The 17,500-nt window shown below is 32.6% G+C and overlaps 1 long non-coding RNA gene across 2 annotated transcripts in view; it reads right to left on the bottom strand.

Annotated features, from left to right (window-relative positions):
• LOC135208976 (uncharacterized) overlaps nt 1-17,500 on the bottom strand; it is a 510,553-nt gene that overhangs the window by 244,225 nt on the left and 248,828 nt on the right. For both annotated transcript variants that reach the window (XR_010313262.1, XR_010313263.1), the window contains one exon: nt 3,647-3,673. This is a non-coding gene — a long non-coding RNA (uncharacterized LOC135208976). The remainder of the gene's footprint in view (nt 1-3,646; nt 3,674-17,500) is intronic.

The following is a 17,500-nucleotide window of genomic DNA, read 5'->3' as shown; positions in this document are numbered from 1 at the left end:
ATATAAAATGGATTGGTTGTAGCATATATAAAATGGATTGGTTTTAGCAAATATAAAATGGATTGGTTTTAGCAAATATAAAATGGATTGGTTGTAGCATATATAAAATGGATTGGTTTGGGAAATATAAAAATGATTGGTTTTAGCAAATATAAATAGGATTGGTTTAAGTCGATTAGGGGAGGGGGTTGGTTAGAGAAGGGTGCTGTTTTAATAATCTTTCAAGTCACATTTTTTTTAAATCAAGAGCCCGTGCTTAGCAAAATATCCGATTCCCTCAATAACAAGACACTAATCATATTTTTGTATATTTTTCAAATCAAGAGCCCGTGCTTAGCCAAATGTCAGTTTACCTGAGTAACAACAAACCTGTCATAAATTATTCTGTATTTTTTAAATCAAGAGCCCGTGCTTAGCAGAATATCAGCTTGCCTAAATACCAAGAAGACACTAACTCATATTTTTCATATATTTTTCTAATCAAGAGCCCGTGCTTAACAACAAAACTATAAACAGCAAACTCCAACAACGCACTAACAACCCCGAGTTGTTAAAACAACCGCTTATTCCAACACATAAAACACACATTCATTCATTCAGTTATCTGTCAACGCAACCTGGCGTCGCAACGACAACTTTTCATCTCTGCCATTCCAACAACTGCAAAGTGCATCAGGCATGCAGCCCAAATCCTTGTCAACTGCCATTAATCCCCTAACAACCGGGTAATCCCATTAATCCCTAGTAATCTCCCACCACCGGGTAATCCTTAAAATCCACAACAACGCAGTCGTAGTAATGTCACCATTCCTTCCTACATATTCCAGGGGAATTCCCGTTTCCGTGAATTTATCTAAAAGCTTCCTCCCTCCTGCTCGGTTGGAATGCAGAGCGTCATCAAAGTCACTGGGCTGCGTTCAGTTGGGGCACTTTTTCCTCGACGGAAATCGGTTAGTTTAAGCTAACTTTTTTTTTTTTTTGGGGGGAGAGGATCTATATATAGGTATTACCGGTTGAATTTATAACGATAAAGCAACCGAGATGATCAGAATCCTGTCTATAATGATGAGGTCTGGTTCAGAGATAAAGAAGAGAGAGAGAGAGAGAGAGAGAGAGAGAGAGAGAGAGAGAGACTGGAATTAGACCATGAATTAAACCCGAATTAAAGCTGGTATATTTGAACGATTTCCATTGAGTCAATTGATGAGAGAGAGAGAAAAAAAAACTAATTCCATGAATTAAAGCTGGTATATTTTAACGATTTGCATCGAATCAACTGATGAGAGAGAGAGAGAGAGAGAGAGAGAGAGAGAGAGAGAGAGAGAGAGAGAGAGAGAGAGAGAGACAGGAAACTAATTCCATGAATTAAAGCTGGTATATTTTAACGATTTGCATTGAATCAACTGATGAGAAGAGAGAGAGAGAGAGAGAGAGAGCGAGAGAGAGAGAGAGAGAGAGAGAAAACTAATTCCATGAATTAAAGCTGGTGTATTTTAACGATTTCCATTGAATCAACTGATGAGAGAGAGAGAGAGAGAGAGAGAGAGAGAGAGAGAGAGAGATGTACTACTTCTTTGACGTAATACTCAAAATGAATTACGACGCGATCCAGGCATCGGTTAATGTGTATTCCACTGTAATGCGAAAATTGTACTAAATGTAATTACAGCAATATATTCTAATCAAACAGAGATCACATAATTCAGTCAAGTCGTCTCCCCCTCTGCAGTCAGTCAGTCGGAAACCACTCGCTGGTAATTCGATAAAGTTACCCTGTCAAAATTTAGTTAATTTATTCCTCAAGTACACACAAGTCCCCAACACCAGAGGCAATATCGACGAATGCATAAAAAAACATATATGAGGCGATTCGTCATACAGTAAATGAAAAATTCTAGTCATTAATGATTCTTAAGTGTTTTATTTTAATATTTTTTTTAATTTACTATTAACGAATGCATAAAAAAACATATATGATGCGATTTGTCATAGAGTAAATGAAAAATTATAGTCAATGATTCTTAAGTCTTTTATTTTAATATTTTTTTTAATTTACTATTAACGAATGCATAAAAAAACATATATGAAGCAATTCGTCATAGAGTAAATGAAAAATTCTAGACATTAATGATTCTTAAGTCCTTTATTTTAATTTTTTAAAATTTACTATTGACGAATGCATAAAAAAAACATATATGAGGCGATTCGTCTTACAGTAAATGAAAAATTCTAGTCATTAATGATTCTTAAGTTTTTTATTCCATTTTTTTTTCAATTTACTGAAAACTGAAACTGGAAATACATTTCACAAGTAATTTCTAGATCCTTTCACGATTCATTGTTAGATCCTTTGACAATTAACTGTTAGATCTTTGTCTTTGACAAGTAATTGTAAGATGCTTTTTACAAGTAACTGTTTGATTCTTCGGCAATTATTGTTAGATCCTTTTACAAGAAACTGTTCCAGCCTTTGACAATTATAATTGTTCACTCAACAAGCGAGGCTTCCAGCAAGCAATGGCAGCTGTCTGACTTATAAGTGTGCTTGATTCCAGTCGTTAAATATCTGCTTGATTCCAGTAAGAGAGAAAAGTGCGCTTGATTCCAGCTTTTAAATATCTGCTTGATTCCAGGAAGAAAGGAAAGTGCGCTTGATTCCAGCTGTTAAATATCTGCTTGATTCCAGGAAGAAAGGAAAGTGTGCTTGATTCCAGCTTTTAAATATCTGCTTGATTCTAGGAACAGACGAAGGTGTGTTTGATTCCAGCTATTAAGTATCTGCCTGATTCCAGGAACTCAGGAACTAACGAAAGTGTGCTTGATTCCAGCTATTAAATATATACCTGATTCCAGGAAGAATGGAAATGTGCTGATTCCAGCCAGTTTCAAAACTGTCTTGTTTCCAAGAACGAAGGAAATGCGAGTGATTCCAACACCAGTAATAATATATATATATATATATATATATATATATATATATATATATATATATATATATATATATATATATATATAATATATATATATATATATATATATATATATATATATACACGTCACTTCCAGCAGTATATATACATTCCAGCGGATTCTATTTCATTCCCATTTATACTTTGAACAACATGACACCGGCCATTTCTCTCAAAGAACCGCCGAAATTGAATAATTCACCTTTGGGCAATTTACGAATTCAGCCAGCCTTCACGTCTAAAAAAAAAAAAATAGAAATAAAAAGTTTCCAGACTGCTCTCTCTCTCTCCTCTCTCTCTCTCTCTCTCCTCTCTCTCTCTCTCTCTCTCGTTACATATTCTGACTCGATAAATCTTTAAACAGAAGTATTAATATTACTTTTTAGCAGAGTTTAAAAATAATTTGTTACACGGAAGGATTAAAGTTATCAACCCATCTTACTTAGCAGTAATTAAGTTATCAACCCTTCTTACCTATCAGGAATAAGGTTATCAAATTCAGCTACTTAGCAAGGACTAGGTTATCCACCCTTCTTACTTAGCAGGAACAAAGTTATCAACCCTCCTTACTTAGCAGGAATAAAGTTACCAACCCTCCTTACTTAGCAGGAATAAAGTGATCAAATTCAATTAACAGACACTAAATTATCGGGAATAAAGTTAATTAATCAACTTACCTTTGAAACCGAAGCCTGCCACAGCTTCTGAAATTTGGAAAAAAAATTATATTAAATTCAATATCAGGCAGGGCCAAAATATCACTTTAAATCGTTATGAAGTAATTCTAGGATGAGGCTGCGAGCCTTACACCTACCTGCCTTAGTGTTAAAAGACTCAAGTCTCAGAGGACTATACTGTTTTTTTCCATCTGCCCATCCGCCTGTGGTGTTGCGCATGGTAACACTGCGTCCCGGGCTTTAAATGATACCCCTATTTCGAATATTAACAGTGTAATTCGCATACAGTAAATTATTAAAACACTTTTCAGTTGCAAATGTACACCCAAATATCCTTTTATTTACCTAAAACTTACACATTAGCGTAACTATTTACAGCCCGGGACGCAGTGTTACCATGCGAAAACGTCACAGGGGGATGGACAGATGGAAAAAAACAGAGTATAGATAGTACCCGTTGCTCCAGTTGGTAAATTATGCCCCTGGTGGTCAGCTGATTGTGGTCAGTTACAGACAAAATAGGAAAGGACATCAAGGGTTAGCACCTTCATCCCAAACTGCAGAAGGAAAGAAAATATGTCTTACACTAAAAAATGCAAATATATATACACACACATATATATATATATATATATATATATATATATATATATATATATATATATATACATATATATGATAAGAAATCAACCAATATTTTCCCAAAGCCAAAAAATTCAAATAAATCAGCCAATATTTTCCCAGTGCCAAAAAGAAAAACTCAAATAAATCTGCCAAAATTTTCTCAATGTCAAAATAAACAAATAAATCAGCCAATATTTTCCCAGTGCCAAAAAAAACTCAAACAAATCAGTCGATATTTTCCCAATCCCCACCCCGCCCCATAAAAAAAAAAATCAGCCAATATTTTTCCAATGCCAAAAAGGAAATAAAAAAAATCAGCATATATTTCCCAAACGATAAAAAAAAGCAGCCAATATTGTCCTAAATTAAAAATATAAACAAATCAGCCAATATTGTCCCAATGAAAAAAAAAACATCCAATATTTCCCAATTTCCAAAAATGATCAAAAATTTTAGTTACCAGAAAAAATTGTAAAAAAGAAAGAAAAAAAAAACCAGGATATGAGAAAAGGACTGATGTTATGCTACGGTTTCCCGTAATCCTGCGCACTTTAAAAACAGGATAAACGAGATCAAAGGAAAAAAAAAAAAAAAAAAAATGTGATGATGTGAATGACGATAAGTGGAAAGGCCTCTAGGCTTAAAAAAAAAAAAAAAGCTCAAAAGTATCGGGGAATGATTTGAGGTTAAAAAAAAAGGGAAGGTCCATTTACTTTCCGTTATGTCTACAAAAACTGCCCATAAACTTCTCTATATTAAATTACCTGTGTTTAAACGAACCTAAATATTATGAGGAGGATTCATAAACATTTTAAAACTTTAATATACATTTCATTATTTCGACAAAATTTGGACTTAATTAACGAAAATATGTACATTTTAAGACTCGTACAATTTCAGAATTTGGAAAAATCAGATTTTTAATGTTCATGAGATAACCCACGAACTTTTATTGACTAATTCAACAATTTGAAGTTAAACAAGGCGTGATCCGATCTCCAGCTTACTCGAGACGCGAGCTAAAATCTACAGAGAATTAGCGCATTGTTACACCAAGTTAAGCAAGGCGTGACCCGACCTTCACCTTACTCGCAGTCAAATAGAGCGTTGTTTCACCAACGAAAATTAAAATAAATACGGTATATTTCATTAAAAATAATTGTTCTTTACTGTTTAACATGCACATTATTTTTTACATTTTCATTCTCATAAATTAATGATAATTATCCTATCCTAAAATTCCTGTATCTTTAACTCAATGCGAAACACCTTTTTCAGACCTTTTTTTTTAAAGGCTTTTCCATAGAGCTTTCCTACCCCCCCGCCCCAACAACAAGAACAACAACAGAAGTAGCCAATAACAGCAACAACAAAGTACTTTGTAGGCTTACTCCCCGAGTAAGCCAAAGTTACATAATATTTAATAATAAGAATATCTGTCACAGAGAATCTTACAAAAGTCAGACTTCGAGAATGAAAATAAAATCACCCAAATTTATGATATATGTAATAAATCTTAGGAAATTGATTATACAAAACAGCACTTGAAAAATGAAGGAATTTAACATGATTTATGCAAATGTCTATGGGAATTTATTCTAATATTAAGTGAATGTTTTTAAAATGAGCTTATGAATACAAATATGATTTTCCAAAATTGCAAAAAAAAAAAAAAAATTTATAAAAAAATAAAACCACTTCATTTACATACGAATGACTCTGGGAGAAACTAAAAAAAACTAATAAAATAAACAAAAATAAAGACGAAAAACCAATAAAACAGACATAAATAAAATAAGAAACTAATAAAATGATTACATATAGAGAAGACAAAACTAATCAAATAAATTAAAATAAAAACATTGATTAAAAAAATAATAACATTTCGTCTACATAAAATTAACTCTGGAACAAACTTTAAAAAAACAAGAAACAAAATACTTTTAAAATAAAAAATAACAAAATGAATAAATAAAAATTAAATAAACAATAATAAAAGATTTGATCAGATGAATATAAATAAAAAAAACGAAAAACTGAGAGAGGCAACTTAAAATAAAATATAAGAAACTAATGAAATATAAAAACTCTGGAACAAATGTAAAAAAACGAGAAATAAAATACTTTAAAATAAAAAATTAACAAAAATGAATAAAAAACGAAAAACTAAAAAGAGTCAACTTCAAACAAAATATAAATACTAATGAAATACAAATACATGACCCCGTGAAAGATATAAGGACACAGAAGATCAATTCAGTAACTCCGGATGCTGGGGGAAAAAGAGGGGAAAATAAGGGAAAGCAAAGGACAGGAAGGGGAAACAGGAAAAGGGGAAGGGAAGGAGAGGGTAGGGGAAGGGGAAGGGGTAGGGGGGGAGATGGGCCATTTATTTGGGGAATGTACTTCCTGCAGACGTTGGATTACTCGAGTCTACAGAGGGGAAGCTCTAAATAAATTGTTGTAGTGATGCAATGAACAGAGAGAGAGAGAGAGAGAGAGAGAGAGAGAGAGAGAGAGAGAGAGAGAGCAGAGCATTAAAGGATGCTGATGGAAGATGGATAAAGCCATTAGGGAAATCCCGGCAACTGTAGCATCTATTCTCTCTCTCTCTCTCTCTCTCTCTCTCTCTCTCTCTCTCTCTCTCTCTGCGTCGATGACCTAAGTTGTTGGGACGCCATGGTACTTTTTTTTTGCATCAATCTCTCTCTCTCTCTCATTTTTTGTGATGTTCAACATATCTTGACACTATCTCTCCTTGTGGTCTCTCCAAATTTTCATTCAACTCTCTCTCTCTCTCTCTCTCTCTCTCTCTCTCTCTCTCTCTCTCTCTCTGTACAATCCTCCTCTGATAAATGTGTTTGTTTTCGTCATAATCACAACAGATTCCTCCTCCTCCTCCTCCTCCTCCTCCTCCTCCTCCTCTCAAGGCTCACCTGACGAAAGCGTTATTCACTGGACACGTAATGAATAATGGCAAAAAGAGTGAATAACCCGATGAGATGAAGGATATGAGTCAGTCAGTATATTCCTCGTGAAGTTTGGAAATCATAAAAGTATTTCACTTATTTTATCTCTCTCTCTTTTCTCACTCAATTGGGATTATATATATATATATATATATATATATATATATATATATATATACACGCACACACATATATGTGTGTGTATACATACATATATATATATATATATATATATATATATATATATATATATATATAAAATTCCCACTTGCAATATTGCATTTCTCTCCAGCCATGGCTTCTCCTCTCTCTCCTCTCTCTCTCTCTCTCTCTCTCTCTCTCTCTCTCTCTCTCTCACACACACACGATCGAGGTATAATATGAAATTCCTTCGTGCAAAATCCACTGCCTCTCCAGCCACGACTTCCTCTCTCTCTCTCTCTCTCTCTCTCTCTCTCTCTCTCTCTCTCTCTCTCTGTCCTGCCTGTAACAAACACATTCATCAGATATCGAGCCAGACAGGGAGATGTCTGTACTGCAGAAATGGACTTGGCCCTGGCGAGCGTGTTAGGGTCCAGAGAGAGAGAGAGAGAGAGAGAGAGAGAGAGAGAGAAGAGAGAGAGAGTTTGACACTTGATGTGCTATCACTCTCGAGAGAGAGACAATGAGAGACAAAGCTGATGTTGCTCTGCTGTCAAGGTCTCTTCACAATTCTCGTCGTCCATTAGAGAGAGAGAGAGAAGAGAGAGAGAGAGAGAGAGAGAGAGAGAGAGAGGGTGTGTGTTTATGTGTGTTTTGTTCTTGAGTGCATGTTTGCTTTTGGTTGTTTGTTGGATGTGTGTATGTGTGTGTGATAGAGTGAGTGAGTGAGGGTGTATATGTGTATATTTATGAGTATTTGAAATTTGTATGTTTATGTTTGAGAATTTTGGAAAATATGAGAGAGAGAGAGAGAGAGAGAGAGAGAGGAGAGAGAGAGAGAGAGAGAGAGAGACTGCAGCAGATTACAAATCTCGGCGAGTGTTTGGAAAATAAAATATTCTAGGATTTTTTGTCATATTCTAGAAATTGGTATCATTTTCTTTCTTCTGTAAAATCTGTGTGTGGTCGTAAAGATGATAATAGAGAGAGAGAGAGAGAGAGAGAGAGAGAGAGAGAGAGAGAGAGAGTCAACGTCACTGTCATATGACGAAAGAAGAAATAAAATAACCTGACCTGTCTGTACATTCAGGGAATATCTCTCTCTCTCTCTCTCTCTCTCTCTCTCTCTCTCTCTCTCTCTCTCTCTCTCTCTCTCTATTATCAATTTACGACCACACACAGATTTTACAGAAGAAAGAAAATGATACCAATTTCTAGAATATGACAAAAAATCCTAGAATATTTATTTTCCAAATACTGCATGTATGTATGTCTGTAAACACAGATACACACACAAAGTCTGACCTCTAGGTAGACAATGAAAAGACTAACCATAGAAATCAATATCCATACACTATAGTCGTTGCGTACAGTATACACACGCGCATACGTACATAAACACACAAACACACACACACACACACACACACACCACACACATATATATATATATATATATATATATATATATATATATATATATATACGTATATATGTATGTATATCATAACATAAACTCTATGAATACACATACATTCTATAACATAACATAAAATCTTTGAATACTCACACATACATACATACACACATACACACCGAATACCAGGTCTTATTTATCCTTATGAATATTCCTTCTCACTGGCGACGAATAACTCCTGAATTCAAAATCCTTATGTATGGGATTGTCCCCTCTGTATAGACAGGGAGTGAATGTATGGTTTTTTTTTGTTTGGTTTCGTACGTTAGTTTGTTACGCGTTTGTGTCGTTCGTGTTTGTTTGGCTATGGGTATTTATCTGTTTGTTTGTGAAGGAGGTATGACATAGTATGTATGTATATATGTATGTGTATATGTATGCATTATATAACATATAATACATACATATATGTATGTGAGTGTGTATGTGACTTTGTGTTTAAATATATATGTACATATATATATTAATATATATATTATATATATATATATATATATATATATATATGATATATTTTTGAAAACATTTCAAAACAATTTATGATAATTAAAGGCTTTGAAAACCATATATCATAGCCCCCATACAACATCCTGTTTGTGGTTTATGTGTTTGGACTATTTTTAAAAAAACATTTCCAAAACGACTGGAAAATAATGTGCAATAAATTGACACATTTAATTTTTATGGATTTCAAAACTGTTTCAATAGAAAATTCTTTCTAGCTGACCTCTTGAAGCCATAAATAATAGTTGCTTACTCACACATTTTTCTTTTTTTTATCTTTTGGTCAACGTTGCAATAGCCTCTCTCTCTCTCTCTTCTCTCCCTCCCCCTTCCTTCCCCTGATGTATAATCTAGCCCCCACCCCCGCACCCTACCCTCCCAACCCGCCTCTATTTTTCATCCTTTTTTCATATTTCCCAAAAGGGTTCTTTCTTAGTTAGAAAGGAGAAACAAAAGGATGAAAAAGAAAGGGGGAGAGAAAGGTGCTCTCATTAAACCCCCTTGATCTCTCTCCTCTCTCTCTCTCTCTCTCTCTCCTCTCTCTCTCTCTCTCTCTCTCTGTGACGTCACAATCTCTAAGGGGCGAGGGGGGCCGCGCTATCCTTTTGATAAGGATCATTGTCAAAGAACTTGTAAGCCAGGTACAAAAAAAAAAAAAAAAAAAAAAAAAGACACACACACACACACACACACCTATTTTAAGAGATGCTTCAAAGCGATACTTAATCAGTGTCCCAGGCACAAAAAAAAAAAAAAAAAAAAAAAATAAAAAAAATAAAAAAACAGTGTTTCGAAAAAGAAGCTTCTCAATACCTAATGACTCGTCCAGGTCCGAAAAAAGATTAATAAAAAAAAAAACTGGGCAATACAGTGTTATTAAGAATTTGATAAACATGGTTCAAAAGAGTTTTAAAAAAAGCTTCACCAACAATGCTTAATCACCTTGAACTTTTATGGGCAAAAAAGTTGCATAAAGATGAAATATATGTGTATGTAGTATGTGAGTGAATATACATATACACCTATATATATATATTATATATATATATATATATATGTTATATATAGACTATGTATATGTATATATATATCTACGTTTCCTATAGTATTATATATCTATACTATATATATGAGGTAATATACATATACATATATAAAATCTATTATATATAATATATATATATAGATATATATATAGTATACTATATATACTTATATTTATATATAATATATATATATATATATATTATATTATATATATATATATGTATGTATGTATTGTATGTATTGTATGTATGTATGTATATACATACTTACATAAACATGCTGCTAGAACTTCAACATTCTGCAAGAGTGATTTTCGAAATATATCTGTTAAAAGTTGTTCTCTGGAAGTATCAACAATCCTTTGCAATCTGTGCTTACAAGAACTCCCTGAATATCTCTTTCAAGTCGTTATACAACTTTATCAAAATCGGTTACGCCACAGAAAACGAAAAGAAACTTCAAACTTTCCACAGAATTTCTAAGAGATAAGTTAAAAAAATCACTCTTTTTTTTTTTTTTTTTTATAAGTTGTTTCGATGATCAAAATTATTCATAAGTAAATTATGAACTGTTCGTAAATTGAAAAATTTGATTTGATGAAAGCAAAATATTCCTGACAGTTCTTTTACTAATCATGAGTACTTATAATCGTAAGTACCTATAATTATCAGAATGATTTTAACACTTCATGAACCATATAACGAACATCAATAATCAAAGACAATGAATTACAACTCAAAAAAAAATTTAAAAAATTAAATAGTTAGAAAGTATTGTAAAACTTGAAATTGAAACAGTTGTACGACCGAATTCCTTTCACAAATAAAAAAAAATATCGGAGAAAAACTAACATGAAATATTTTGCAAAAACATCTACTTTTATAAAAAAAAAAAGCAAAAAAAAAAAAAAAAAACAGGTAAATAACAATAAAAATAAACAAGAAAAAATATTTGCCAAAATAATCTACAACTATAACTTTTTAAAAAGCCGAAAAAATACACAAGCAGGTAAACACTAAACAAGAAAAGGGGAAAGAAAATGTGAAAGGGAAAGAAAAACGTGTAAATAACAATAAAAAAACAAGAAAGGGGAAAGATAAAATAAACAAACACGTAAATAACATTAAAAAACAAGAAAAGGGAAAGAAATAAACAAACTGTAAATAACAATAAAAAAACAAAAAATGGAAAGAAAAAGTAAACAAACAGGTAAATAACGACACAAATAAACAAGAAAAAATATTTGCCATAAAATCTACAACTATAACATTTTTAAAAAGCCGGAAAAATAAAAAACCGGTAAATAACAATAAAAAAAAACAGCAAAGGGAAATCAATAGGACAGCAACCGCCTTGGCAGAGCTGGCCCATTCTGACTGACAGTTGTCGACAGGTGGAATCAATATGAAAAACGGCTATCGACATTTACACAGGTGAATTATTAACATTGCAGTGACATCCACTGAAGCGCCCCATCCTCAAAATATACATAGGTATACACACACACATATATGTATACAGTGTGTATATACAATATATATATAAATATGTATGTATATATATATATCTATATATATATATATATATATATATATATATATATATATATTATATTACTAGCTGACCTACCCGGCGTTGCCTGGGATAACTCTGACAGACAAGCAATACTCTCTCTCTCTCTCTCTCTCTCTCTCTCTCTCAAACACAGACACACTCTCTCTCTCTCTTTCTCCTCTCCAACACCCTCTCTCTCTCTCTCTCTCTAATCTCTCCACACCTCTCTCTCCTCTCTAATAAATCTCTCTCCCATTCCTGTTGAGATAATTGCTTCAATTTCACTACCCAGCATATTTGATACCATATATTTCACCCCTTCTTAGCCACCCCCTTCTCTATCAGGGGTGAACTTGGACTTAGAAGGTATCGGGAGTGTCACTATTCATCTAAGCGACCTTGAAAATACTGATTAGACGCTAATACTTGTTGTTTTTTGTTGTTTATACATATCAACCCTTTTGGTGCCAGGTATGTCTTACCCCCACAATACTCTTTCCTAGATAGTAAGTCATATGTATACTGAAACGAGGTATGATATATCTGCAGAGTTTATTTAGTTACTAAGTCTAAGGGCAGAACCTTTCCCTTTTCCAGGGAAGCCTCCTCCCACTCCCATCCCCTCTGCTGACCTTTCTTGCTAGTGATGCCTTATCCCCACAGTATTCATTTCCAGATAGTGAACCATATGTATATCAAGTTAATGTCTTTTCATTATACATTAATTCCTCTGCGGCCTCTTGCAATTATCTTTCATTATATATTAACTTTTCTGTTGCCTTTTGCCATTATCTTTCATATGCATTTGGTCGTCTATTCCTTCCTTGAATGATCCTTAAGTGATCCCTTATTTTTTGTGTTCCCTCAGCTAACCACTCCTTTGATGCATTTATTTTTCCAGTTTCATCTCCGGACTGCATTCCAAGACAATTACCTCCACTTGCTTATTCCATCTTTATCATAGTCTCACGTCTCTCTTTCACGGTCTCACTCCTTCTCTCCCTTGCAGCACTTTCTTGATCTTAATCCTCCTGAAGATAATCTAACGAAAACCAACTTCCTTTTTTTAATCCATTTTTTCCCCACTCGAGAATAACTTAAATTTTTTTTTTATTTTCCCCATTTTATTATTTCCCCTCCTATGAATTTTAGAGGTAAGTAAATGAGATTTAATTTTTCATTTTTCATTAATGATATATATTTTTCCTCTCTCTCTCTCTCTCTCTCTCTCTCTCTCTCTCTCTCTCTCTCTCTCTCTCTCTCTCTCGACCGAAAAGAGATTAATTAACAGTGACTTCAGACTGAGGGGAAAGTTTGGAGGGAATATCTGGAAGTTTGGGGAAATTCCCTGAATTTCATTATGGGGGACTGAATTTTTATATATATTAATCACAGTATCATTTAACATATTTAAATTTTTTCTCTTATTAATTAATTTTAACCATTAACTCAATATACGTGATCTTCAGATGGTAGCTAAAGAGTATATCAATATTATATTTCACATAACCTTTTATATATTTGAAATAGTATTTATTATATTTTTTTCTTATTCATTAATTCATCTACTTACTGAATTTGCGTTTTACCGAGATGGTTGAAGGGGTTTAAATACTATATTTCCCGAACCTTCCAATAAAAAAAAATACATATTTAGGTCAATATCACTTAATGTATCAACTTGTCATTCAGATGAAAGGTTAACTTAATCAACTATTTGTTTCAATTGTATATAAACAAGATGAAAGGTTATTTTTAGTTAATTTTTGTTTAATTGTACATAAAAAAGATGAAATGTCATTTTAAATTAATTTTTGTTTCTCATTGTATATAAAACACAATATATTCTAGTGCCTCGGGGAGTAAGCCTATAAAGTACTTTGTCGTTGTTGGCGTTTTGTGTGGGGGGTGTAGGAAAGGTCTATAGAAAAGGCTAAAACGGTCTGAAAAAGGTGTTTAGCGTTGAGTTAAAGATACAGGAATTTTAGGAGAGGATATTTATGGCTTATTTATTTGAGTGAAAATGTAAAAAAAAAAAATAAATAAATAATGTGCATGTTAAACAGTACAGAAAATTTCCAATAAAATAGAGCATATTTTAGCACGCGCCCCCGAGTAAGCTGGAGGTCGGATCACGCCTTGCTAAAGCGAAATGTATAATAAACAAATAGAATAAAGTAAGCTGGAGGTCGACCACACCTCGTTAAAGTGAAATGTATAATTAGAAAAAATAAAATACAGCAAACCTTTAAAAAGGAGAGTAAAAAAAAAAAAAAAAAAAAAAAAAAAAAAAAAAAAAAAAAAGGAGACATTATCACCAACAAAGGCTTCATAAAAGCTTCAGAGGAGGTAATATCTGAGGGCATCTGAAAAGAAGTCTTTTAATATAAAAAATATATAAAAAAAACTAAGTTTTATGAGGTTTCATAAAGGCTCGGGAACTGACATATTTGGAAGTTCATTTAAATAATATTCATTGTTCTAGAAAAAAAAAAAAAGCACTATTTGTATGGACCTAAATTAATATGTGTTTAGCATATACAAATTATATATATGTAAGTATCTACGTATGTATGTATATAACAATGAAATATCTACATATGTATATGTTTATACAAACACAAATTCACACACACACACACACACATATATATATATAATATATATATATATATATATATATATATATATATATATATATATATATATATATGTTATATATATATATATATATATATATAGATATTTATAATCTATCTATATATAGGAGAGAGAGAGATATATATATATTTAGATATATAGATATTATATCTATCTATCTATCCATCTATATATATATATATATATATATATATATATATATATATATGATATTATATATATATATATATATATATATAACACACAGCACACACATACATCGCAGAACATATACCCATATGTCTTCACACGCTTCGCCAAATGAAATATATTGTCCATCGGGCATCGGCGATAAAAAAAAAAAAAAAAAAATCCTTTATACAAAAAAAAAAAAAAAAAAAATACCCACTCGCCAGAATAAGCCAAATTAAGAATTTTTCTTTAATTTTTATCATCATCTTTTTTTTAGAGAGACTTATGGAATGGAAGTTTAATGAACAATTTGGCTTCGGTCCTCCTGATCTCATCGGCTGCTGGAAGAACTATTGTATTAGAAACTGATTTTTTGGGGGTGGGGGGGTTACTTTTGTTTTATATTAACTTGGGGGGGGGGGGTTATTTTTGGGTTTTATATTGGGGGGGGGGGTTATTTTGGGTTTTATATTGGGGGGAGTTTATCAAAGAAAATACGCATTCTCCTCAACAATCAAACAGGCTTATCTTAATCATATCTTCATAAAAGGCTAAAAATGCTAACAGAGACAGGCTAAAGAGAGAAAGGTTAAAAACAAAAGGCTGAAAATTAAGGCTAAAAAAGACAAAAGTGAAAGGCTAAAGGAAAAGGCAGAAAGGCCAAAAGGTTACAGAAAGACTGAAAGGCTAAAAAGTATAAAGTTAAAACAGAAAGGCTAAAAAGAGAAAGGTAAAAATACAAAAGGCAGAAAATTAAGGCTAAAAAAGGCTAAAGAGAAAGGCAGAAAGACCGAAAAGGTTAAAAAAAAAGACTGAAAGGCTAAAAAGTTAAAAGCTAAAACAGAAAGGCTAAAAATGCTAAAAAGGCTAAAAAAAAGTGAATAGGCTAAAAAAGGAATAATTACAACATCAAAGAAAGATTAAAGAGAACTATTATTCAATTCGTCCGGCGCAGTTTGACAAGAAGTGTAAATCCTATATACTTTTTTTTTTCTTTTCATTGGTTGTTGAATTGGACGGGATAGAAAAAACCAGTCGTTTGATTGAGTCAATTTTATCCAATGAACGGCATCCACGGGGGGACGGGGTTGAGAGAGAGAGAGAGAGAGAGAGAGAGAGAGAGAGAGAGAGAGAGAGAGAGAGAGAGTAACGGATTCATTTTTGAAAGAGAGAGTAATAAAAGTGCCCTTTTTTTGAGAGAGAGAGAGAGAGAGAGAGAGAGAGAGAGAGAGAGAGAGACCTAAATCAAGGTTAAAAAAAAGTACATAAAATAAAAAATCACGGTAATATACGAGAGTATCGGGAGGAGACGTAACGTCCTAATGCATTAAAAAAAACACTTATATTATATATATATATATATATATATATATATATATATATATATATATATATATATATATATATATTATATCGTACTTAAACTAGTTACTGTAACCTCCCCAATCTAGGCTCGCAAGATATTTAAGTGCTGTAACCGGGCTTAGCTGCTCGACTGCTTTCGCTGCCACCTATTGACTGCTTAATGCCATTGACCTGGTTATCAATTAATTATTGATTTAATAAATTTAATAATAAAATTTAATCGGAAAAAAACTTTAGTTATTAAGTAATTATTGATATATGTTATCTCCTAATCTAACCGGAAAAACACTCTTAGTTATTAATTAATTATTGATATAATATTTTAATCTTATAAATAACCGCGAAAATACAGATTTTTTCTATTTGCTGATCTGACAAAAATCGGAAAAAAACCTTACTTACAGTTTCCTGTGTTTGTTTAAGTTTTCGCGTAGTTATTCTCTCTCTCTCTCTCTCTCTCTCTCTCTCTCTCTCTCTCTCTCTCTCTCCATCTCTCTTCTTCCTTCTCGGGTTTCCGTCCAGGTTCAATGTATTAGATCGAAATGGAATTAGAGTCCCCACCAAATCAAATAGCAGGGGCGACAAAGCCCAAATGTTTTACATGTTTTTCTTCCAGTGGGGTGAATTGGTGTATATACGCGCTCTCTCTCACTCTTTTCCTTACTCTTTTTACTCGAGTGTGTGTGCGTGTGTGTGTGTGAGAGAGGCAGCGCGTATGCGCGCGCACGCAAGCACACAAATACGTACTAAAGTATGTGTATATACATATATGTAAATTTATTTTTTTAAGTATGCTACATCAATGTTTGAAAGAGCATTTTTTTTCTCGTGTCAAACTTCGGTCTCAGCTATGAAAAAAGCTAAAAAAAACTTTAAAAAAACTACTGATATTTAGGTATCAATAAGAACGTACTGAAATAAATCTCAAAGTAACGTTACTGAAATTGGTATCTATAGGAAAGACCTAAAAAAAAAAACTATAATAAATATTATTGAAATTGGGATGAAAGAGAAAGCCCTAAAAAACTATTGAAATTGGTATCAATGGAAAAACCTTAAAAATCTAAAGGGAAAACAACATTGAAATTGGTATTACTAAGAAACCCCTAAAATTGAAATTTAAATTGGTATAAAAAAGAAAGCCATAAAAAATCTAAAAAAAAAGACCTCCATTGAAATTGGTATCAATAGAAAAACACTCATGAGATTATTTTTTTATCTAATAAGTGTAATTACAACACGGGGGGAGCGGGTGGGGTGGGGGAAGGGTTGTTCTCGATCCCTTAATTATGAGGATAATTAAGGCTAATTATCCGTGATGTAGGCTCTGATGATTCTCCT

The sequence above is a fragment of the Macrobrachium nipponense genome, chromosome 37 (assembly GCF_015104395.2).
Source record: "Macrobrachium nipponense isolate FS-2020 chromosome 37, ASM1510439v2, whole genome shotgun sequence".
Lineage (NCBI taxonomy): Eukaryota > Metazoa > Arthropoda > Malacostraca > Decapoda > Palaemonidae > Macrobrachium > Macrobrachium nipponense.
Note: the sequence above shows the minus strand (reverse complement) of the source record. Positions and strands in the feature narration are given on the sequence as shown.